Below are 25815 nucleotides of genomic sequence, written 5' to 3' on the forward strand. Positions count from 1 at the left end.
ATCTTTTCTTTTAATGATGATTTGAAGACCTTGAAGACCTAAATAAAATATCTTATTGTCACTGAGACTGTGGTATTTCAACACATGTGATTTCTTACAGGATTCTTAAGTAATCACTTTCCAAGGTTCATAATTTTACTCCAAAGGTAATTATGTTTGTATTATCCCCTTTAGACCATAGTAAAATTTGATTTTGAATCTGTAAATACTTTGGGAACATTTGAATTGGTTTGATTATTGATAATCAGGTGCCACAGTAACAGGTGGTTTGGATAAATTCTTTTTTTTTTTTTTTTTTGAGACGGTCTCGCCCAGGCTGGAGGACACTGGTATGATCATCGCTAACTTAACTGCAGCCTCAACCTTCAGGGCTCGAGCAATTCTCCCACCTTAGCCTCCCGAGTAGCTAGGACTATAGGCATGCACAACCATGCCCGGCTATTTTTTGTAGAGACAGCGTTTCCTCATGTAGCTCAGGCTGTTGTCCAACTCCTGCTGGGCTCAAGCAATCCTCTTGCCTATGCCTCCCAAAGTTCTGAGATTACAGGCACCAGCCACCGTGCCCAGCCTTAAATTCTCTTTTAAGTTTTAAAAATTAAGAATCAGAAATTACGTTTTTAATTTTCTGTTAATAGATTAGAATAAGATTCCCTGAAAATCATATCACAGTAAAAATAAAAAGAAAATATGATTACAAAGAAACTAGTAGCAATTCCTGGCATAGGAAGGAAAAAAGTTTTCTAGTACAGAAATTCAATATAAATTTGTTTTTTCTCGTTTCACTGTAGGTTTGTTTCATTCTGGATTTCTTCTACTAAAGTCTTAATTTAAGGCAGCAAAAACATAATTCTTTAAAACCTAAATTATCTACTAATTGTATTTTTATATTTTCATCTATTCTGTAAGTTTCCATCTCAAGTTTTTTCTTTATTTTAAAGGTAGATATCATTTAAGATAATCCATATGTAAGAATCTGGAGTTAGCTAATGCCTTTATAACAGCATGACTTTTAAAACTTGCTTTACAAAAGGATTCTTCGTCTGAAAGATTCCTTTAATTAGCAACTTCCCGTAATATATTCAGATTTTAAAAATTATATCTAGATTTTCAGAAAATGTCTATGGTTTAAATGAGAAAGGAACTAAAAAAGTAATACCAGTTAAACAGTTTTAAAATGATATGATGAATAGACTAATTTAACATGCTTATAATTATTAGCATATTGGTTTAGAAATATGTTGTTTATTGTACATATTTATCTACAGATAACACATATCAGCTAGGAAGGAAGAAGCATTTGTCCTTCACGACCATAGAAAATGTAAGTTTTGCAAAAGTAAACCTTGTTGGGAGGTATTGCGCTGTCGCCATATAGTCGAGTGCTATTGTTGGCTATGTTTATCACTGGTCCCTTAGAAAGTATAAATGTGTACCTGTAACTCCAGGAAAATCTTCTTTATGGTTACTACAAGGATAATATTTTATTTAGAGAACTTCCTCTTTCAAAATAAACTATTACTCTTCCTGGCTTTTTAAATCCCGCCTCTCACATGCCCATATACACACCTCTATTTTTGAAGAAGTGTCTTCTTAATTTTTTTAAAACAGATTCTTACTCTGATACTATAAAGTTTAATTAAAAACATTAAAATAAATTTCGATAGTATTACAACATAGGCACACTGAAGTCATGATCTTGATTTTGATAGTATACATCAGATTTGTGTATCCATTTATTGATGTTGTCATCTGTCTCTCTGTGTATTATGGACCACATTGGAAAGCTCTGCCAAGTACAACAGACTTTCTTCAATATTTTATTGAGAAATATTTCATTATTTGACTTCCATTTAATTTGTCTCTTAAATATGCATAAGCTCTTTGGTCACAATATATTGCCTCTCCATAGGATTTATGTCCTTTAACATTATATGATAAATGTACTTAAGTACTTTATTATTATATCATTTAGTCTTCTAAGATTGCTGTATATTTTGATGGACAAACAAATGTCCTTTAACATTACACGAAGTAAGCACATTTATTATGTAATGTTAAAGGATACTTTATAGACTTTATCATATACTTAAGTACATTTATCATATAACATTAAAGGGTACTTTATATTCAGAGCCACTGAAACTATTGTTGAGACAACATGGCCATGGTCTGCCTGCAGGGAGAACATCCCAGAGGATGTGGCAGGGCTAGATGGAGATGGCCTGTGTCCAGTTCCCCAAGCCAGATTCCTTACATGTAGCTGTGTGGAAGGAGTGGAGAGGGGTGGAGATGCTCAGTACAGCTTTCTGTCTTCCCTATGTTTCATTCAGATGTGTTTCCTTAGTGTCATGGTTAATGCTGAGTGTCAACTTAATTGGGTTGAAGCATACAAAGTGTTGATCCTGGGTGTGTCTGTGAGGGTGTTGTCAAAGGAGATTAATATTTGAGTCAGTGGACTGGGTGGGCACCATCTAACTAGCTACCAGCACGGCTAGAATATAAGCAGGCAGACACATGTAAAAAGAGACTGACCTAGCCTCCCAGCCTACATCTTTCTGCCTTGCTGGATGCTTTCATCCCTTGCTGGATGCTTACATGAAATATGCATTACATTAAATAAGCACATTAAATAAGTATCATCATATAATGACACTTTATACTTTATATACTTTATCTTTTATGTAATTTAGCATTATATGATGTGTGTACACACACACACACACACACACACACCCACACCCTCACACATACACCTGGGTATAGATGGTTTAGGCATATGACACATTTATACAAAATATATGTATTTAAGTCTTTTAGTCTCCCAATTTCATTTAAGGCTCTTTAACCCCATAGCCATCCGTTGCTTTTATTCTTTTAGCACTTCCTTCCTTGTCAGTCTTTTTTTTTCTAATTGTGGATAATTATTTGATAAAACAAAAATACTATAAGAGTATCTGCAAATTCATTTCTTTTAATGAAGAAAGTAGCCTTTGGCAACACTTTAAACAATTACTGGCTAAATACTGCACTGGTTAACAATTTGAAGATCTAGATATTGCATTTTTTAAAATCTTCTAAGATTGCTGTGTATTTTGATGGACAAAAATATGTCTTCTTCTTTTAAAGCTTAACATTTCCCCCATATTTAGACTTCACAAGAAATTTCTTCACCACTCAGTTTCATTTTAAAATAATTGTATACATACATAAAAAATGATAAAAATACATATATAAAGTGTGTATATATATAGGGAGCATATATAAAAGGGATATATATAAAAAGGAGATATATATAAAGGGATATATATAGGGAATATATATAAAGGGGATATATTTATATAAAAGAGATATATATATAGATATATATATAAAGGGGAGTTTATTAAGTATTAACTCACACTATCACAAGGTCTCACAATAGGCCATCTGCAGGCTGAGGAGCAAGGAGAGCCAGTCTGAGTTCTAAAACTGAAGAACTTGGAGTCTGATGTTCAAGGGCAGGAAGCATCCAGCAAGGCAGAAAGATGTAGGCTGGGAGGCTAGGTCAGTCTCTTTTTACATGTTTCTGCCTGCTTATATTCTAGCCGTGCTGGTAGCTAGTTAGATGGTGCCCACCCAGCCCACTGACTCAAATATTAATCTCCTTTGACAACACCCTCACAGACACACCCAGGATCAATACTTTGTATGCTTCAACCCAATTAAGTTGACACTCAGTATTAACCATGACACTAAGGAAACACATCTGAATGAAACATAGGGAAGACAGAAAGCTGTACTGAGCATCTCCACCCCTCTCCACTCCTTCCACACAGCTACGTATTAGGAATCTGGCTTGGGGAACCGGACACAGGTCAACATCATCTAGCCCTGCCAAATCCTCTGGGATGTTCTCCCTGCAGGCAGACCATGGCCATATTGTCTCAACAATAGTTTCAGTGGCTCTGAATGATGTCAGCATTACTCAGGAGGGATTATAGGATAAGTTGTGTCCCCTCAAAAGGTATGTTGAAGTCCTAACCCCCTTGTACCTATGAATGTGACCTTATTTGGAAATAGGGTCTTTGCAGATGTAATCCATTTAAAATGGGGTCATTAGGTTGGTTGTTAATCCAATACGACTGGTACCTTTAAAAGAAGAAGGCAATGTGAAAACAGAGGCAGACATTGAACTCACGCTGCCATAAACCAAGGAATACCTGTGGTTAACCAGAAGCTCAAAGAGACAACAAAGGATCTTCCTCCAGAGCAGGGGTCCCCAGCCCCTCGACTGTGGACCGATTGAGGTCCTGAGCTCAACCACCTGAGCTTGCCTCCTGTCAGATCAGGGGCAGCATTAGATTTTCACAGGAGTGGGAACCATACTGTGAACTGCGCATGCGGGGGATCTAAGTCGTGCTCTCCTTGTGAGAATCTAACCAGTGCCTGATGATCTGAGATAGAACAGTTTCATCTCGAAACCATCCCCCACCATCCTCCCCCCTGCCCCCCTTCATGGAAAAACTGTTGTCCTCGAAACCATCCCTGGTGCCAAAAAGATTGGGGATCACTGCTCTAGAGGGTTTGCAGGGGGCATGGCCCTACTAATACCTTGTTTTGGGACCTCTAACCTCAGACCTTTGAGAGAATCCATTTCTGTTGTTTTAAGTCACTCAGTTTGTGGTACTTTGTTAGGATAGCCCTAAGAACTTAATAAATGTTAATTTTCTGTCCCTAATCCCTGTATTATAATATCATCTTTCCCCTCGATCATAGTACTTATTATAAATTAACACTCCGTTCTCAGAGTGGAAAAATTCTCTTTCTTCTGAGCTTCAGACTCCCGACTTGTCAAATGTTTTCAATCATGTTTTCCTCTCATAATTGTGTAGTTTAAGCCAAATAAGAAACATGAAATATCTGACATATGAGTCAATGATTCTTTAACTCCTTCAATAATTTTAACAACATTTTCTGATTAACCATAGTAGTAACAAGCACACTCAACACCCAGAACTTGGTGTCTAAATACTATTCTCCAGTGAAAAGTAATGAGGGTTCATTGAGAAAGTGGCTAACTTTAGTATCATGAGCAGAAAAATAGAAGATGGGTCTACAGCATCTTGTAGTTTCAAAAAGTAAAGTACTCAAAAACAAAAGAATGTGACCACTTAAAAAGGACATAAATAACCTAAAAGAACTCTCAATGGCCAAAGCTACAATTTGAACCACAAATACGTAATATAACATAGTACTGGGTTCTAACCTAAAGTATAATGTAAGTATACATGGATACATGCTGATATAAAACAAATGACTGAATAAATGTTTCTTTCAGAAGAATTCCAAATAATATGTGTAGATAATCCCCAGTGCAGGAGGTGGAGCTTAATTCCTATCCCCATCTCCAATGACTCACTTACAAAGAATAGAGCAGGAGAAAGAATAACAGTAACTGCACAATGGAGAAACCTGGAAAACACTACTTTAACCTGATAATCAAGGATAACCACATGAGTAGTATAATCTGGATACCATATACTTCCATTGTGATATGAAGAAAAGGGGACTTCAACTCTGTTGTAATCTTTCCAAAACCTGTAACCACAGTCTATTCATGAAAAATACAGACAAACTCAGATTAGAAGACATTGTGCAGAATACCTGGCCAGCACTCCTCAAGATTATCAAGGTCATGCAAAGAAAGAAAAGAAAGAGAAACTCCTACAGACCAGAAGAGACGGGGAAGACATGAAGACCAAATGCAGTGTGGTACCCTGGGTTGGATCTGGCACATAAAGAGAACATTAATAAAACACCTGGTGAAAGCCATAAAGCCTGGAGTTCAATTAATTATAATGCATGGTGTCAGTTCCTTAGTTCTGATAAATTTATCACGGCCATGTCAAATGTTAACAATGAGGGTAATTGCATGAAGGTTTTGAGAACTGTCAGTAATATCTGTCACTTTTCTATAAATCTAAAATCATTACAAAATAGGTTTTTTTGGAAGGTAGCATCAATCTAAAAAAATGTAAATAGTAGAGAGGGGCTTACAATGAAAAATAATATTTCTCTGGCCATTGGATCTGTTCCTGTAGTCCTGTTCTCCACTTTTAAACATTTATAATGGTCTATATTAATATTTCTTAATTTTAGAGATTATCTTTGATGTTCATGGAATTATAGGTGGAAGTAGAGACCTCATATCACATTTGCTGTTGATCGTCTCTCCCTGTGAGAGATTATTATTTATTCGTTTAGTTTTTTATGTTATAAATAATATTCTTATACTTTTATTTCATCAACAATAAACAAAATTTCTTGAATACACATTTTATAGGATGTGTATATTATTACTACCCACAACTTCTTCAGCTCTTCTCAAACTTCCTCTTATTAGTAGCTAGAACATTTTATCATGTGTTGTCAAAATTAGTTACATTTTATTCCATTTTGTAGCCAAAATTAACCCTTCTGGTCTTTTCTATAGCTTAGTTTATAAAATTGAAAAACAAGAAGTAGTATTCTTATGTCCATCTAAATAATGTCTATGTGGAACCAAGAGGTATACTGCGATACCATTTTCTTTCCTATCTAGTGCTGTTCATTTCATCAATTTACGTTTTTCCTTTTTTTCTGCAATATTAAGGTGACTTTCTTTTTTTTCCTTGTAGCTGATATCATGTTTCATGTTCTTCAGAATTCTCAAAAATAACAAACCTGTGATATCCCTCTTTTGTTTCCCTCCTGAAATGATTCTTTTCTCTAACATTCTATTCTTCTGCTTTGATCTGGGCTGATTATTCTGTAAACCATGTGGTACAATTCTACATGACTATTGAGGGTTAGATTCTCCATTTTCCATATTCAATATGTCTATCTTCCTCTTCTTGTGTATTTGTATACTCCCTGTTTTCTTCTGGAATGCATATGTCAAGAGTTTCCTAAGAAAGGCTGTGTGGAAAGTAATATTAAAATACCTTAATTTTGTGCCAGTGAATACTTAGTCCACCATTCTCTCCACACAGTCCAAGATGAAGATTGGTTAACCCTGAAGACATTGTGTAGCATTTTTTTCTAGAATCTGATTTTGTTGTTACGTAGTCTGACTCCAGGTTGATAACTATTCCTTTCTAGTTGACCAGTTCACCCTCTCCTTTAGGAATTCCTCTTTCTCATTGTGATATTAAAGTTTCATAATACTTTGCTAAATGCATATCTTAAAAAAAAACAAGGAAAGCAAATTTTATTATGAGCACACATGTGCAGAGGAGTAATACAAAATATAAAAACTCAAAGTAATGGCCAGATGGTTGATGCTTTTATGCCCTATTGAGGTTACAGTAAGAATAGGAGCTGCGAGCATGCAAAACAGGTTATGGTGGCGAAAAAGGTTATGGGAGGAGGAGAAGATGAATAGTAAATGTGTATCTCTGCAAGCACTGTGTTGAGAACTGAATTAGACCTTTTTATCTGTAAACTTGTGCCTGTATCTCTCAGAAGTGATTCTCTATTAATTCCTTTTGAATTATTTTCCTTGTATTTTCTCTCTTCCAGCTTTTCAGAACTTTTGAATTCATTCAATGCTAAGTCCCCAGAATTCATCTTCTGTGTATTTCATTTGTTTAAAAAAAATTATCAGCCGGGCACGGTGGTTCACACCTGTAATCCCAGCACTTTTGGAGGCCGAGGCAGGCAGATCACCTGAGGTCAGAAGTTCGAGACCAGTCTGGGCAACATGGTGAAACCCTGTCTCTACTAAAAATACAAAAATTAGCCAGGCATGGTGGCGGGCGCCTGTAATCCCAACAACTGGGGAGGTTGAGGCAGGAGAATTACTTGAACCCGGGAGGCGGAGGTTGCTGAGATCATGCCATTGCGCTCCAGCCTGTGGGACAAGAGCAAGACTTTGTCAAAAAAATTCTTTTATCTTTGTCTTCTGAATTTTTTAATGAATTATTTGAGGAACAATAAATTATTATTATTTTTTTTTGATGGAGTCTCTCTCTGTCGTCCAGGTTGGACGACAGAGTTCAGTGGCACGATCTCGGCTCACTGCAAGCTCTGCCTCCCAGGGTTCACGCCATTCTCCTGCCTCAGCCTCAGCAGCTGGGATTACAGGCGCCCACCACCACGCCCAGCTAATTTTTTGTTTTTTTTTTTTGTTTTTGTTTTTGGTTTTGGTTTTGGTTTTTTTTAGTACAGACGGGGTTTCACTGTGTTAGCCAGGATGGTCTTGATCTTCTGACCTCGTGATCCACCCGCCTTGGCCTCCCAAAGTGCTGGGATTACAGGGGTAAGCCACCGCGCCCGGCCTAAATCATTAATTTTTAAGATATACTTTTTGTTCTCTAATGATTTCTTTGTCATAAAATCATATTCTTGTGTATACTTTATATTCTTTTTAAAAACTCTAATGACCCCTACTATATTTGTGAATGTTTCCCTGGGGTCATTTCTTTGTTTCGTCTGACTTTTTCATGTTTCAGACTTCTCTCAACTGTCCTGTGAACTTCAGTTATGCATTTATGTGGCTTCATGACTTGAGGTTTCTGAAGTGTGAGGCACTGGATTGCCAGACTTAGGATGTGGTCAGAGGGCCAGGTTGCTAAACATTTGGGTCCCTAAATATCAGTATATTGACGGTCTTATTTGGGGGTGGCTATTTCTACACATTGAACTACCCTTAAAAGATTAATTTTTGGCCAGGCGCGGTGGCTCACACCTGTAATCCTGGCACTTTGGGAGGCCGAGGTGGGTGGATCACAAGGTCAGGAGATTGAGACCATCCTGGCTAACACAGTGAAACCTGGTCTCTACTACAAATACAAAAAATTAGCCAGGTATGGTGGTGGGCACCTGTAGTCCCAGCTGCTTGGGAGGCTGAGGCTGGAGAATGGTGTGAACCCGGGAGGCAGAGCTTGCAATGAGCTGAGATCATGGGTCACTGCACTCCAGCCTGGGTAACAGAGCTACACTCCATCTCAAAAAACTAAAATAAAAAAAGAAAGATTAATTTTTGACTATCAAGTAAAAAGGCTGTCTTCCAAGTGTTCTATAATCAGTCCTGAGAAACAGAGTAGGCCACTTCTTCCCTCTACCTGCTTTTATTGCATTTCCCACCTTTTATAGTGGCTGGTGCTTCCAGGCCTGGACCTTGTTGTGGTTTTGCAGCATGTATTGACTCTCTTCTCACCAGCTGCTGCCTTCTCTTGGTGTCCTCTAGGCCACAGATTTTCCTATCCTGTTGCAATACTGCCACTTTACCATCTGCCTTCTGCCTTCTAGAAACACGTTAAAAGCTTGGGAATAGCCTCATTCTGCTCACTTTGTTGCTGCAAATTTATACTCTTTACAAAACTCTTCAATATTGCTTTAATATACAGTTAAGTAGATAAAGATATAAATTCAAATGTTCCAGCTACTATTTTGAACAAAGCCTTCCCTGCTCCCCTTCAATTAGCACTTGATTCCCACTGCCCTCCTCCCTACTGTATTCTGTTTGGAATTACTGTTGCTCCATCCCACCTCAACACTGGTAAACATTTTGTTTTGCTTTGGGAATATTTGCTTACCAGGAAAAACATAATGCTCATATAATTGGTCCCCAAAGACCATGCTTATTAGGCTCCGGCTGGGCTAAGAGTTCACTACATGTGAGAAACTAGACAATTCTAAAAATGAAATACATTATGTGTGATATGGAAAAGACTGGCTATCTTCCCTAATTTTTAACTTCTGGCCTTAATTTCTCATCTGTAGAATTAAAGAAAAAAATTATACGCAAACCACGTGTTAATGTTTGTCTTTCAATTTTTTTTTTTTTTTTTTTTGAGACCGAGTCTCACTCTGTGGCCCAGGCTGGAGTGCAGTGGCGCAATCTCGGTTCACTCCAACCTCTGCCTGCTGGGCAATTCTCCTGCCGCAGCCTCTGAAGCAGCTGGGACCACAGACATGAGCCACCATGCCTGGCTAATTTTTTGTATTTTTAGTAGAGACGGGGTTTCACCATGCTGATGAGGCTGGTCTCGAACTCCTGAACTCGTAATCCACCTGCCTCGGCCTCCCGAAGTGCTGGGATTACAGGTGTGAGCCACCGCATCCGGCCATTGTCTTTCAAATTTTTAAATAACATCTCAGTAGTATAATCAGATAACAATATTACATATTTTATATTTTTAGATATTTTATAGAAGGCATTTGCAAGGCATTCTATAAAATATTTGCAGAAATGGTTTTCGTCTAGGGATGAAAAGAATATTTTGGAATTTGCCCTCATAATTTTTCCCATTTAATGCCACTTATGGGCTTTATTATACACTATATCTTTTCATTTAATAAATTTAATAAATAATATACATATTATTTTCATGTAATTTTTTATGCATTCAGGAGTCTTGAACATTATGAGTCTTCATCCTCTTGTAATAAGTTACTACATCTTCTTGTAAGGATTGTTTCTATCAACAGAAATGAAAAGTATAATTACTTTTTCATGTGGAGTGGATCGTTGACTTCAATGACATTTTAATGGATCTTAAGTGGATCCTGACCCTGCCCTTATCTTATTTGTATGTGACTTTCCATAAACCATTAGGCCTGTGTTCTTTATTCACTTAAGTTGTGTGAAACAAACCTGGTACATGACTCACTTGCCTTTTATTCCTTTTGTTATGTGATAAAACAATATTTGTAAATCGCTTTAACTCATGTATTAATGACACGATTAGGTAGTTATTTTTAATCATAGACTAAAAAATTGGGTAAGCCAATTTTGGATCAGTGCTTTTGAGCTTAACACTCAAAATGATGCCATTTCCAGTGTCAGGAATGGCCTCTGTCTAATGTATGGTCATTTCATTGATGTCTAGGACACCTTGTCTTTCTCCACTGGAGGTATTTATAGAATTTCCTTATATGACTAACTGGTATCTTGGAACTACTTATTGTAAAAACCTGGCCATCTTTATTTCTGCATGTAACATAAAAAATTAAAAGGAAATACATTAAAGAAGAGAATTTATAATCACTGTATTTTGGTTATAATTAATATAATTTTATACAAATTATAAATAGATACTTTCCTTAAACCAAAAGATTTCTTTAATTTTTCTTCTGAGAGAAACCAGTATTATCTTCTAAAAAACAGTTTTCTACTTGATTAAACTCAAATCTAGTCAAACCACCTTTTATCTCTAAATAATCTGCAATATTTAGAATTCTAGAATTAGAAAGGATCTTTAAGATGGTTTTGTCTAATTTATTCATTATACCTATAGAAACTGGGGCTCAAAATAGTTGGTGATTGTTAGGATATCAAAATTAATAGGCAGCAGAATCTCAAAGAAAACCAATACCTGGCCGGGCGCGGTGGCTCAAGCCTGTAATCCCAGCACTTTGGGAGGCCGAGACGGGCAGATCACGAGGTCAGGAAATCGAGACCATCCTGGCGAACACGGTGAAACCCCGTCTCTACTGAAAAATACAAAAAACTAGCCGGGCGAGGTGGCGGCGCCTGTAGTCCCAGCTACTCAGGAGGCTGAGGCAGGAGAATGGCGTAAACCCGGGAGGCGGAGCTTGCAGTGAGCCGAGATCCGGCCACTGCACTCCAGCCTGGGCGACAGAGCAAGACTCCGTCTCAAAAAAAAAAAAAAAAAAAAAAAGAAAAAGAAAAAGAAAACCAATACCTGTTGATCACCAGACCGGGGCTCTTTCAGTTGTTACTTTATGTCCACCACACTTCTATATCTTAGAGAATCAGATTGGCATTCTTCATTGGTTCAGAGAACTGATACGAATGAGTAGATGTAGCAGAAGCTATTGTCATTTACCGTTGTACAGGAATTTGTGAAGTCCTGGCATTATAGGATGAGAAGCATCTAGGAGGCTAGCTAATCTAATCCATCTGTACCCTAATACTGTGTCTATTATGTATATTACATAGGCGTAATGTAGACACACACATATATCTCTATATGTCTTTTTTATTCCAGTTTGTATACCATATGTATTTTTAAATCCTGATTTTTTTTCATTGAATTCGAACTATTGAGTCCTTATCATGTAAAAGACACAATGCTTGGCACTTTATATACATTACCTAATTTCATTTTCACAATAATCCTGAGAAGTTTTCTTATGCCCAATTATACACCGTGAAACAATGTTAAGAAACAATCTCTGAAAGAGTGAACATTTCACTTCATACCTCACAGAGCAAGGATTCAAATTCAAGTTTGTCTTTCTCCACAATAGCTTGTATTGTTAACCATAATTTTCTCTGGCTTTTCACACTTCTGTTCTTCAAAACTGCCATGCTTGTTCTCACTTTAGGGTCTTCAACCTAATGAGTCTCTCTATCTAGGAATGCTCTCCCTTCCATCCTGCCATGATTCACACATTCTACAAATTGAGATCGCCGCTGACATATCAGTTCTTCAGAGAGTTATTTCTTGTTCATTTGTTTATTCATCATCTATCTATATTACCTATTATCTATCTATCTATCTTCTACTGTCCTTTCTCTCTACTAGAATGCAAATTTCATGACTGCAATAAATGTGTTTCCTTTACCACTATAATATCCAATAGTCCAATACCTGGCATGGATTAGCTCTTGAAAAGTATGACTTGAATTAATTAACTAATTAATTAATTTATGCAATTTACAGACCATCAGCATTTTCTACTTCATTATCATCTCGTCATAAGTGTCAACAATTTTTTAAAAAAATAATTTATTTTCAGTGATAGCATATTATTTAGTTCAGGGGATGCATTATAATTTATTTAATCTTGCTCTGTTTCTAAATTTGTAAAATATTTGCTTTCAACTTTTTGTTACTCTATGTTAAAGTTTCTCAACTGTACACTATTGACATGTTGGTCCAATACTTTTTCGTTGTTGGAGGGGGTGTGAGACTATTCTGTGCACTCTGGGTTGTACAGCACCAGCTGCTAGTAACTTCCCATCCCTGAGCTGTGAAAACAAAAATGTCTCTAGATACAGCCAAATGTCCATTAGGGACCAAAATCACTCCCAGTTGGGGACCACATCTCTAAATTATGCTGCAATAAATACCTTTAAGTGTAAAGTTCTTTCCATATTTAAAGGTATTTTTAAGGGTTAAAATCTCAGACTCATTTTATAGATGGAAAATCAGAGGCTTAAAGAGCAAATTGCTTTGCCTAAGGTTATACACTTGTGAGGTAGAAAAGTTGGAATTTTATCCTCAGTCAGTATGAAGTCAGGGCCCTGTGTTTCAGCACTATGTTTCAGGACCCCTAAATAAAGGTCCCGTATACTATGGTGCCAGACAATAGTATCTCAATTCTTGATTCCCCCTTCACCCTATTTGCCCTCCTTTCTTGCAGGATTTTTTTTTCTCCATCCTGCCTTCCAGTAATCTCTTATTTTTATCTCACTCTTGGAGATTCATCTTTTCCCTGTCTCCCCTTTTTATTCACCCCTCCCTTTGTCAGAGGTTTAGTACAAGCTGACCCTGAGCCAAGGATGTATGTGTAACCGATTTATTAAGGAAATTCCTCTAGGGCATGCAGGTTAGGGAGTTGGAGAAAGCAGAAGGAGGAAGGGAAGGAAGCCAAGCAATAGTGCAAGTGCAGAGGCATGCATCCTGGAGAGGAGAACTTTAGCCTGATTTTGCAGGGAGCTCTGGAGTATGTGTTACACCTTAGAGTTGCCCCAACTAGAGGCAAGAGAGCTGGTTTTCATAGCATCAGACACTCTTGTGTCATTGTTATAGGAGAGAGAATATACACAAAACACTTAACATCCCTCCTTCCACACATACAAATAGCAAAAAAGGATAACAAGGGATTTGTGAAGAGCTCCCATATTGTTCACCACATACTTCTCAGGTATTGTGTTATCGCCACCATGAAATTTGCCATCTGCTGTTTTCTGTTGCTGTAACTGCTCTGCTAGGTCCCAGCTAATAAATTAGGAGCACTGAAGCGGAATATAAATAATGGCTCTGGGAACCAAAGTTCTGAGATAGTCTCCTTATAGACCTCTTCGGTTTTTATCCCAAAAGGAAAAAAATGGAGGCTGCTTATGTGTGTGGAAATTCATTAACACTTTAAGAGATCTCTGGATCAAAAGTAACCTCTTAGAGAATGTGCATTTCAAGGCCCTGTCTTACCTCAAACTGGAATTTTTGGCCAGAGGAAAATAGCAATTATCTCACTTAGGGACAGCTGGTGTCCTCATGCAGGTTTAAATTTAACTTAGCAGCTAGAAGCTAGTCATCTTTAGATTCAGAAATATGAATTCATTGCAATAAGGAGTTCACCAAGGGCAGGCAGAAAGGACAAAGCAGAGACGATTACAGTCTTATTTCAGTGCCATAGAGGAATTGTCATATGAGCCCTGACACAAAAATTCCACAACTGAAGATCATGCAACTATTGCCCAAGAAATTTAAACAGAGTGATTGCACTTGGCCTTAATTGTCCAGTTTCTATTTTTGAAAAAATCCAATGAGCAACACAATGATACATAACCAAGAAAGAAGTTTTTGGATTTCTTTATATCAGAGATAGTGAACACAATCTAAAAATAAATATTAAATAATCAAAATCCCAATGCAAACTATATATCTATCTGTACATATTATCACATGGAGGGAAAATTTGCACCATTAATATACATGCTATTTATTAGGCATTGCTTTTCAATAGATTTTCATCTACTCCTTGATTCTTCTGCTCTATTACTTGGTCACCTTCCTTCCATCTCTTTTCTTTCCCCTTTTCTCCATCTTCAATTTAGTGTTTATTTCTTAAGAAACACATTTACATATTTCTTAGTTCTCTGTTTATCAACAGAACCTTTCTGACTCTTCAGCTGCAAAAATCAAGGTATTTTTCTAAAGAATCCATCAAGATAGAAGTTCTAATGTCCACTGATTAAATAACAATTCTTCACAAGGTGCTTCAGATGCATTGACATATTTGAGAAAGTTATTGCAGACAGATAGCAAATTTATTCCCCTCTTACTTTGTTAGTACTAACAAACAACTGAAGTCAGTTTGTACAATCAGATTGCTATTTAGAAATTTCAATTCTAAATCAAAGGCTGTTTTTCATCTTCACCAAACACTGGCTAGTCAGCAGCTCCTGCCAGCATTCTCATAGCTGCCCCAGACAGCCAGTTACAGAAACTCTGGCTGAGTCATGTCTCTGCTCAGCTACTCAGTAATGAAATATCCGTAGGGACATTCCTAAGACGTGCCAGAGATGTATTTCTGGTCTCCACCTATTTCTTTGTCATGCCCCAAGCTGTGCCCACATTAGTGGAATTTCCAGTGCATTGCCATGCTCAGTAGGACAAAGAGAAAAGTCTGCAGAATTGCTACTTAATATTACTTAATAAATCAGTAACAGAAGCAATGAATGGAATGGAATGCAAAATTCTTGGCTCTTAGCCTTAGAACCACTTCCTTCCTATGAGCAAATAGTGGTTCATAGGTTAGCTTGGGGAGGGCTACTTCAAAGGGATAGTGTCTAAGTAGTCAATTTTGCTTGAATAAAATATGGAAAATACATTTTTCAAGAGGAGAGGCTATGCTACTTTTTTCCCTTTGGGATTACTGGGTATATCCTAGGTAATATAGCGTCAGTGAACAAATCTTTGCTGATGCTAATAGTTAAACAAAATGATTCAAGTAGTTACTGAGCAAACATTTGCTGATTAAATAACATAATGATTCATATATGAAACGTGTTAGTTAGGTTCTGCATATACTATATCATTTCCTTTCAACCAATATTCTCTATTTGTCCCAGAATAGCCTCCAAAAGAAAATTGGTGCTGGCAATTTAAAAAGACAGCCATCTAAAAAAAAGTAACAAATTGGCTGGGCGCGGTGGCTCATGCCTGTGATCCCAGCACTTTGGGAGGCCAAGGGAGGCAGATTACGAGGTCAGGAGATCAAGACCATCCTGGCTAACATGGTGAAACCCCGTCTTTACTAAAAATACAAAAACGTAGCCAGGCATGGTGGTGGGCGCCTGCAGTTCCAGCTACTCAGGAGGCTGAGGCAGGAGAATGGTGTGAACCCAGGAGGTGGAGCTTGCAGTGAGCCGAGATTGCACCACTGCACTCCAGCCTGGGCACAAAGCGAGACTCTGTCTCAAAAAAAAAAAAAAAAAAAAAAAAAAAGGAACAAGTTAATAAAATATAATAAACAGATGGTAGAGGCAGGCAAACATAGAGAATGCAGAAGCACCTCTTCTTTTAGTCCTTATTTCATTAATAGCCCTTTCTGCACCAAAACAAAGAACAGTAATAGACAAATTTTCTTGCAGATTCAAGAAAACTGCTTCATATCACTATTTCCTAATTATCTTCATCAAGTTGTCACACTACTGTTCTAAAATGTCTCTTCAATCCAAGCACTCCATGTGCTCCCCACTGTCAATGACCCAGTGCTATAGAAACTGCTCCCTTCCAACCTTTTACCTGCTACCCACTGGGTTGATGCTCCTGGACTCATGACCAGATCTTATCTTCACATATGGCACACATCACTGTTGGATAAACACTTTCTGCAGATATTTCCTTTCGAGGCATGTATCTAGGTGGCCATGGGTTGCAAGAATTGGTGAAAAAGTTAAAATCTATTTGCTCTGCTAACTGTGGTCAATTGTTGATGTAATAAATAACATAATGATTCATATATGAAATGTATTAGGTTCTACAAATACTGTATCATTTCCTTTCAACAAATATTCTCTTTTAGTCTCAGGATAGCCTCCAAAAGAAAATTGCTGCTGGCAATTTGAAATAACTGCCATCTTAAAAAAATAACAAGTTAATAAATATAATAAAGAGATGATAGAGGCAGTCAAATGTAGAGAATGCAGAAGCCGCTCTCCTTTTAGTCCCTATTTTATTAATAGTCCCTGCTGAACCAAAACAAAAGAACAGTCATGGACAAATTTTCTTGCAGATTCAAGAAAAATTAATTAATCCTTAATTTACTTCATGCTTTAAAATACTGACAATGTTTCTTTTCAAAAAAAAAAAAAAAAAAAAATCTGAATATTCCACTTCCCTAGTTAAATCTTGCATGGTTCCCTGTTTTATAGAGGATAAAAGGTAAACTCCTCAGCATAGTAACATGGCTTTCCAATGGGACCTTAATCAGTACCTTCCTTTGCCTGTCTCATGGGATCCAGTCTCGGTAGGCTCTAAATCACTCATTGTTCTCAACACCTGGCTCCCTCTCAAGCGTCTATGTCTTTGCATTTGCTCTTCCCTTTAGCTAGTATAACTTTCTCTCACGCACTGCACTTTTTCTCAATTGCAGGATTTGTTTGAATGGGGACTATGAAGATATTTTTATTTTACTTTATATTTTACTTGTTTTGTATGGTCCACTGAACTCTGAACTCTTTGAATACAAAAATCATAATTTATTTATTTTGTTAACATTGAATGTAAAGTCTAAGCAAAAGTCATTGAGGACCCTAAGCAAATTGGCATCAAGGAGGAAACAGAATGGACACTTAAGAAAGAGCATTACAGGACCTTACAACTGCTAGTTAAGTATTGGCCAGAGTATTAAAGGGAAACATGTCCTGCTACCCCAGCTTTCCAAATGGGCATCACTTTTTCAATCTGCTGAGATGCGGTGACAGTCACAGACCCACCTGGGGATGGCCTGGCTATTAATTATACTGAATGCAGAGTTCAAAAAGGACTCCAAACCATCAGGTGATTAAAGGATGTGGATTATTGATATAATTTTAGAAGAAAACAGAGCCACTAGAGTCATTCCCCTAATAAAGCAAATTCTGTTAGAAGAGGTAACACATTAAGCAGCATGATGATATGTATTTATTAATTATTATTATTATTAACATTATTATTTGAGACAGAGTCTCACTGTGTCGCCCAGGCTGGAGTGCAGTGGCAGGATCTCAGCTCACTGCAAGCTCCGCCTACTGGGTTCATGCCATTCTCCTGCCTCAGCCTCCCGAGTAGCTGGGACTACAGGCGCCCACCACCACGCCCAGCTAATTTTTTGTATTTTTAGTAGAGATGGGGTTTCACCATGTTAGCCAGGATGGTCTTGATCTCCTGACCTTGTGATCCGCCCGCCTCGGCCTCCCAAAGTGCTGGGATTACAGGCATGAGCCACTGTGCCCAGCCTATTTATTATTTCTTTAACAAATGTTTATTGATGACCTTCTCTGTGTAAAATATTGTACTAGGTAGAGGTGACAACAGATAGATATAATCTCTTATGGAGCTTACATTCTGCAAACAAAGCAAAACAATAAATAACAAACATGCAATAACATAAATTACAAATAATAGGTTGATTATTTAATTATAATCTGAGACTTGGGTGAAAAAAGTATAGAATGGAGGAATATAATCTAAACTTTGGGGTCAGGCAAATTGCTATGGGGAATTGATATTTAAGGTATGATATGAGGGTGGAAGTTGTTACTAAGGTGAGGAAGGGATGGTGAAGAATTCCCGGGACTTAGGGTATAATCTGTGCAAATGCCCCATGGTTGCATGGTGTAGAATACATTCAAGGAAGAATTTTGAAAACGTTGATTTCATTAGATTTTTCTGGCTACAGAATTATAGCTTGGATATGAATAATGCTGATGTGAGGAGTCCGGTTAGCATGTGAGAAGTGAAAATATTTGAAATACATTGGCATAAAATTAACAGGACTTGATGCTAGATTGGATATCAAGTTTAAATGAGAAGGAAGTGTCAAGGATGACTTCCTGCTTTCTGGCTTCAACAACTAGGGAGATGTGAAGCCCCTCTCTGCCAATGGAACACATGAGAGGGCAGTGAGAATATCATACTTTCAGTTCTAGAGACACTAAATGTGAGGTAGCTATGGGATGTCTGGGTAGAGCTGTCAAATGGGCAGGTGGTTATCCTTGCAGAGCTCAGATGACAGTTGTAGGACTGAGGCTTCCATTTTAGAGTCTTCCATATATACAGGGTAAGTGAAGTCATTGGAGAAGATAAGAAAGCCCAGGTAAAATATGTGGAGTGGTAAGGGAAGAAGGCCTAGGAGAGAGCCCTGAGGAACTCCAGCATTTAAAAGTTTAATAAAGTATGAAGTGTCAGCTAGTCAGACTGAAAGTGAGTGTGAAGTCATTTGTCAGCTGGAACGGTTAGCAAGCTAGAGATTTTAAAAGACAAAATACTTTTGCAAAGAGAAAATTATCCAAGCAAAAGGATTGGATAATTTCTTGGCAATGAAAGTTTTCGAAGGTCCAACAGTCTTTTGTCACATTCAAGTAATGTAAGTAAAGTTTAGAAAAAATTACTAGTAGATATCTAATAGTTGTAAAAATGAGATTGGTTCAAATGCCACAAAATCTAAGATGGATGGATATTGTATGATTTTTTTTTCTGACTAGAAGCAAAAACATTTGCCTAGTGAATTGTTCATATGAATAACATTGTATTATTGGAAAAGTAATGTAAAAATAAGTGCCTAAGATCATCTGATAAATTTAAAAAGTTAGAAAGTGAGCCTTGGAATCAAAATGCAGCAATTTATCCTCAGGATAAAATCTCTCGGTTAAAAATCAAATATCTATGCGAAACATCAACATTTTGACACTCTCCATTGTCTTTAATTTTGTTATAGCAAATATCTAAAATCATCTCATTAACCTAAAAATGAGTTGACATTTAAATTTGCCTTCCTATAATCTTCTTCTGAGAGCATCGTGATGTGTGGTCTTGGAACTCCCTGCAAGGGCAGTGAACTGATGTTGATATGCATGTGTAAGACAAATTTTATTTTATACAAAATTAACATATGACAAAGCACAGGCCAGAATTTTTAAAAATATTTTTATATCAGAATTTAATTATGTATTTTAGAAAGTAGCTTACTAAAATCTAATTTTCAACCCAGTGAATTACTTTACAATAAAAAAAATACTCTTTGAGAATTAAATTTTCCTTTGTGGAAACAAGTCAAATGGCCAGGAGGTGTGGCATTGTCATTACTGTCTATTAGTGCCATAGGAAAAGAGATTTAGACTGGAAAGTAAACTTGGCATTCATAAATCACTCTCATCAAAACCAAATATCTTGGACTTCTGGAAAACATTTGCAGTAATTCTTGAAACAGAGCACAATACAAGATCAGGGCAGACAGGACAAATGAATTTTCCCCAAGTCAGGAGTTAAGATGGCTTCTGAAATATTCAAGCAATGGGAAAAGACAACATTTGCTCTCAGAATCATGATTATACTATTGTTAGGCACAGTGGCTCACACCTGTAATCCTAGAACTTTGGGAGGTCGGTCAGGCACAGTGGCTCACACCTGTAATCCTAGAACTTTGGGAGGTCGGTCAGGCACAGTGGCTCACACCTGTAATCCTAGAACTTTGGGAGGTCGAGGTGGGCAGATCACGAGGTCAGAAGTTCGAGACCAGCCTGGCCAACATGGTGAAACCCCATCTCCACTAAAAATACAAAGAATGAGCCGAGCGTAGTGGCACACACCTGTAATCCCAGCTACTCAGAAGGCTGAGGCAGGAGAATTGCTTGAACCCTGGAGGCAGAGGTTGCGGTGAGTGGAGATCATGCCATTGCACTCCAGCCTGGTGACAGAGTGAGAAAAAAAAAATCTTTCATATTATAGTACTTGGTTTGAATACTGGTGAGCCAGGGTGTTCCAGAAATTGATGTCTCTTCTAGAAGAATTAGCACGTGAGGTATACTTAGAAGAATGGGGATTCCTACAGCCAGAGAATGACAGTAAGACTGTACTGTCTGAGAAAAGACACACAGGGTCATATAAAAATGAATGTAGGTTGGAGGAAGCAGTTAGTATTACGGTCTGCCTAGAGCACTTGGTACCTGAAAGGAAATATCAAGTAGGTAGAGTGAAATAGCAGCACAGGAGACATCTGTTGTTTGGCTCGTCTAACATTTACAATGTCTAACATTTTCCCTCCTTCTAAGAAAAGCCATCTCTTCTTTCAATGGACTGCTTCCCATTTCACTCCAAATACATGGTTTTATTTGGGGCTGCCAAATATCATATGTTGCCTAGCTCTCAATCCCATCCATCCTTACCATGAGAGTGGGCAGGTGGCCCTTGCTCGGCTAATAGGAATTCTTCTCTAGGACTTTTGTTCTTAAATTGAAACAAAGGGCAGCCACTTCTTTGTCTTTTCTGCAGTTTGGTCATTGTAATAGAATTGTCTCCTCTTCCCTGCAACACAAAGACATCCCTATCTTAATCCATGAGGTCTGTGAATACGTTAGGTTACATGGCAAGGGAAAAATAAGGTAGTAGATGAGATTAAGTTTGCTTCTCTGCTCACGTTAAAACAGGGAGATTATCCTGGATTATTTATTTACAGGGCCTTTAAAAGTGGAAGAGGGAGACAGAAGAGGAGGTCAGAGTAAGGAGATGTTAGAATAATTCAACCCACTTTTGCTGACCTTGGAGATGGAGGAAGAGGGTCATGAGTCAAGAGATGAGGGCCTCCAGAAGGAGCGTAGCCCTGTTTATACTTTGATTTTAACCCAGTGTATTAGTCTTCTTAGGCTGTCACAAGAAAATACCACAAGCTAGGTGGCTTCAACAATAGGAATTTATTTTTCTTATAGTTCTGGATGCAGGAAGTTCAAGATCAAGGTACCATTAGAGTTGATGTCTCTTGAGGCCTCTCTTCCTGCTTTGCAAATGACTACCTTCTCACATAACCTCAAATGCCTTTCTTCTGTTCACATGGAGGAAGAAGAAGAGACCTCTAGTGTCCTTTTGTCATATTGTTAAGACAACAGTTATATCAGATTAAGACTCTACGCTATGCCCAAATTTAACCTTTAATATCTCTTTATAAGGCCTATCTTCAAATACAATTAAATTAGAGTTAGGGCTTCAGCATACAAATTTGGTGGACACACAATTCAGTCCATAGCATGCAGTAAAACATATTTTGGGCTTCAGACCTAGAGAACTGTAAGCTAATATATTTGTGTTGCTTTAAGCCACTAGGTGTGTGGTATTTGTTACAGAAGCAATAGAAAACTCATGCCATTATATTAACAAAAAAACAAAAAAACTTTTCATTTAATCTCACTGACTTTCTGATCCTTTGAAACAAGAGTCTTGATTTGGAGCCAGGTCATGTGCAAATAATTAGGACCATAATACATAAGGCTTTTGGTAAAAACAGGGATACGATGTAATTTGTATTTAGGGCAACTATTATGGATTCTGGATTGGAGAGGCAAGAATTCCAATCCTATTGATTGTTGAAGTAACACAATTATTTAAAATTTATTGAACCTTATAAAAATGAAAAGTAGGCCAGGCACGGTGGCTCACACCTGTAATCCCAGCACTTGGGGAGGCTGAGGCAGGTAGATCACGAGGTCAGGAATTCAAGACCAGCCTGGTCAAGATGGTGAAACCCTGTCTCTACTAAAAATGCAAAAATTAGCTGGGAATGGTGGTGGGCATCTGTAATCTCAGCTACTCGGGAGGCCGAGGCAGAGAATTGCTGGAACCTGGGAGGTGGAGGTTGCAGTGAACTGAGATCGCGCCATTGCACTCCAGCCTTGGCTACAGAGTGAGACTCCGTCTCAAAAAAAAAAAAAAAAAAAAAGAAAGGAAAGAAAGAAAGAAAAGAAAAGAAAAGTTGTCACCTTATTCCCGTATTACCAAATGGCTATTTGTACTCTAGAGGTTGTGCCATTTTTCTAGAGAACCACCAGCTTTAAGACCCAACACAAAGGGCCTGTCAGACACTTGTGCACAATTACACAGTATAAATTAATTCCATCAAAAAGAAAGCCACACAAGCACACACACACACACACATGCATGGACAGAGAGAAGAAGAAGGAAGAAACAATGGAAGAAAGAGAGAGAAGAATGGAAGAAGGGAGGAAGAAAGGAAGAGAGGGAGGGAGGAGAGAAGAAAGTTTCTCTGGTAGATTTCTACTTAGGACCAAAGACAGTCACTTTGATTATGCTTTCCAATACAATCCAATTTTACAATTAAGTTGTTTTTAAATTATTAATTCTTAATTAACATTCAACAATGATGATTATTTGTTACTTTCTAGTACTGTTATAAATATGTGCTATATTCAGGCTATTTTAATTTTTTTTATCTACCAATCTAACTACAAACATTTTCCAAATAGATTAATTCACTCTCTTAACTTTTACATGTCTGCAGAAGTCTAATAAAACATATATACTATTCTGTAAGTCGATTTCTTATTTTTTTAAAAAGGCATGAATTTGATCTTGTACTACAACTCTCCTGCTGCTCTCTTTGCTTTTCAAGCTTCTATTAACGGTGATATTATCTGACTTTCTTTTGTAGATAAATTAATCCAATCATAAAATGTCTTCAAATTATCATCTTTGAGAAAATTGCTTTCAACCTGTCCAGCTTCTAGGGCCTTACACATTTGAGAAATTAGGAGGATTTATTAGCGCTCTTCTGCTTTATGGGTAGACTTGGTATTACTATAATATCTTTTCCCGTACTTTGGCTGACTTATTTTCACTCACAGCCGTGTGTGTGTGTGTGTGTGTGTGTGTGTGTGTGTGTGTGTGTGTTAAGAGACACAAAGACAGAGACGGAGAAGGACAGAGAGAGATTAAATGGAGAATATCTTTCTTTCATACTAAAGCAGTTGTTTCATATTCTTAATTTTAGAGCAACATGACCGATGCTTACATTATCCACTTGGGTAGGAACCCCAAACCTGCATATATACCTGCAGAATCTGAAATAATCTAATGACTTCCACAATGATTTCTGGGAATGTCCTCACTTATATGGTCCTAGCCTTCCCATCTCTTGATGTGCAACAGGCACAGCAAATGGTAATTCAGAGAATACATTACTTAAGAAGAAAAATTGCCTCTCAATCTGAAAGAAATCATTTGAACAACACAACGAAGGAGCAACTCAATGAGTGCTACTCATTTTTTGATTGGCTCTAGGCTCTCAGATCTATATAGGCAAGATTCCTCAAGAATAACCTACAATTTAGCCTTCTCCTCTAATAATAAAGGGTTCAGTTTCCCTGTATCTCTACTTTCTGAAAACATTCTTCTACCCAAACCATGCATACAGCTCATGTAATGGAAGTATCAAAACCTTAGACCATTGAACTCAGGAACCTTGAGAAATTATATGGTCTTCCAGTAATTTAGAATTTTAGTTTCCCATTCTCCTTCACATCTTGTACTTCCTTGCTCAGATTTTCTTCCTTTGGTTTCCTTGTTAATACAAGGATCAATATACAATGTTTTCTTAGTCCTGAGACATAAGCTTTATATTTTTAAATATTTATTAATTTGGGATACATAGTATAATCAATATGACATTTACATAGCACATATTTTTTCCTTGAATACTGTTCTCAAGTCAAGGGTGTCTCTACAATGGAGAATATCTTAGAATTGAGGAAATGTGCTAATTAATGTCTAGCTGTTATAAGGATTAAATGAGTTAGTCTATGTAAAGAATTTAGAATACTACTTAGCACATAAGAGTCACTCAAGTAATCTCATAAACGTCACCATTATTACCTTAGGCAGAATAGTACATTTGTCAGGAGCATAGTTTCTGAAGCTAGACAGACCTGAGTTCAAATTTCACTCTGCTATTTATTACCTTGGGGGTCCTGGCATGTTATGTGATTTCTCTAAGCCTTGGTTTTCTCTTCTTAAAAATGAAGATGTAAGACTTACATTTGAAAAAGTAGTGAGACTGAATGAGAATAGCTATTTTTACAAGCTTAGCATAGTACTTGAATCAGAGCAAAATCTTAGTTGAGGAACTATCAATTGCTTCCAATTAGCTGTAGCCAACTATTAGAGCATTTAGCTTTCTGAATCCTAGGCTATGCTCACAGGACTGGCTTTTGCCAGCAGGTATTTTCAGGAACGAAGAAACAAGAACGAGCTGAATGTATCTGGATGTGTCTGGTCCTGGCTTGCAGCCCTCTTCCTAAATCCAGTGTCACTACTTGTGGTTTTAAACTTGATGACATCTCTGGACCTAAAATGATAGATGATCACAACTTTGTTGCTGCTGTGGTTTAGAGAAAGGGATAAAAACTGTTATGGGACATCCTGATGGTGACCTTGGGCACAAGTTTTAGCAAAGTCATACAGTGACCCTTCGGTGTCCCTGTGTGTAAAGGTCTCAGTTTGGTGTGTGACTCCAAGTGTTTCTATTACTGTCACATAATTGGCAGGTGGTGTAGGGGGAATTGTGGGGGAAGTTACTAGCATGCAGAGCAGGCTTGTACTGACCTTGTAGAAATGATTGCTAAATTTTCAGTTTTGCAAGCCAGTTATTAAACACAATCATTATTAAAATTAAATTATATAAATTTACAATGAATTATATTAAAAGCAACGGTAATGTAAATCCCAAACTCCTCACTTCCTAGTTATTTTACTATGTATTACTATAGCCTATGCTTTTGTGACTATTTAAATCTATTGTCTCCATATAGTGAAAATGCCCTCTAATAGTACGTCAATAGCTTTAAATCAGCAATAGCGGGAGTATATACTACAAAATAGGAATCTATCTCCCTGAACTTGTTCCTTTTCCTTTTTTTTTTTTTTTTTTTTTTTTTTTTGAGACAGAGTCTTGCTCTGTTGCCCAGGCTGGCGTGCAGTGGCATGATCTCAGCTCACTGCAAGCTCTGCCTTCTGGGTTCACGCCATTCTCCTGCCTCAGCTTCCCGAGTAGCTGGGACTACAGGTGCCTGCCACCACACCCGGCTAATTTTTTGTGTGTTTTTAGCAG

Source organism: Macaca thibetana, chromosome 3 (assembly GCF_024542745.1).
Source record: "Macaca thibetana thibetana isolate TM-01 chromosome 3, ASM2454274v1, whole genome shotgun sequence".
NCBI lineage: Eukaryota > Metazoa > Chordata > Mammalia > Primates > Cercopithecidae > Macaca > Macaca thibetana.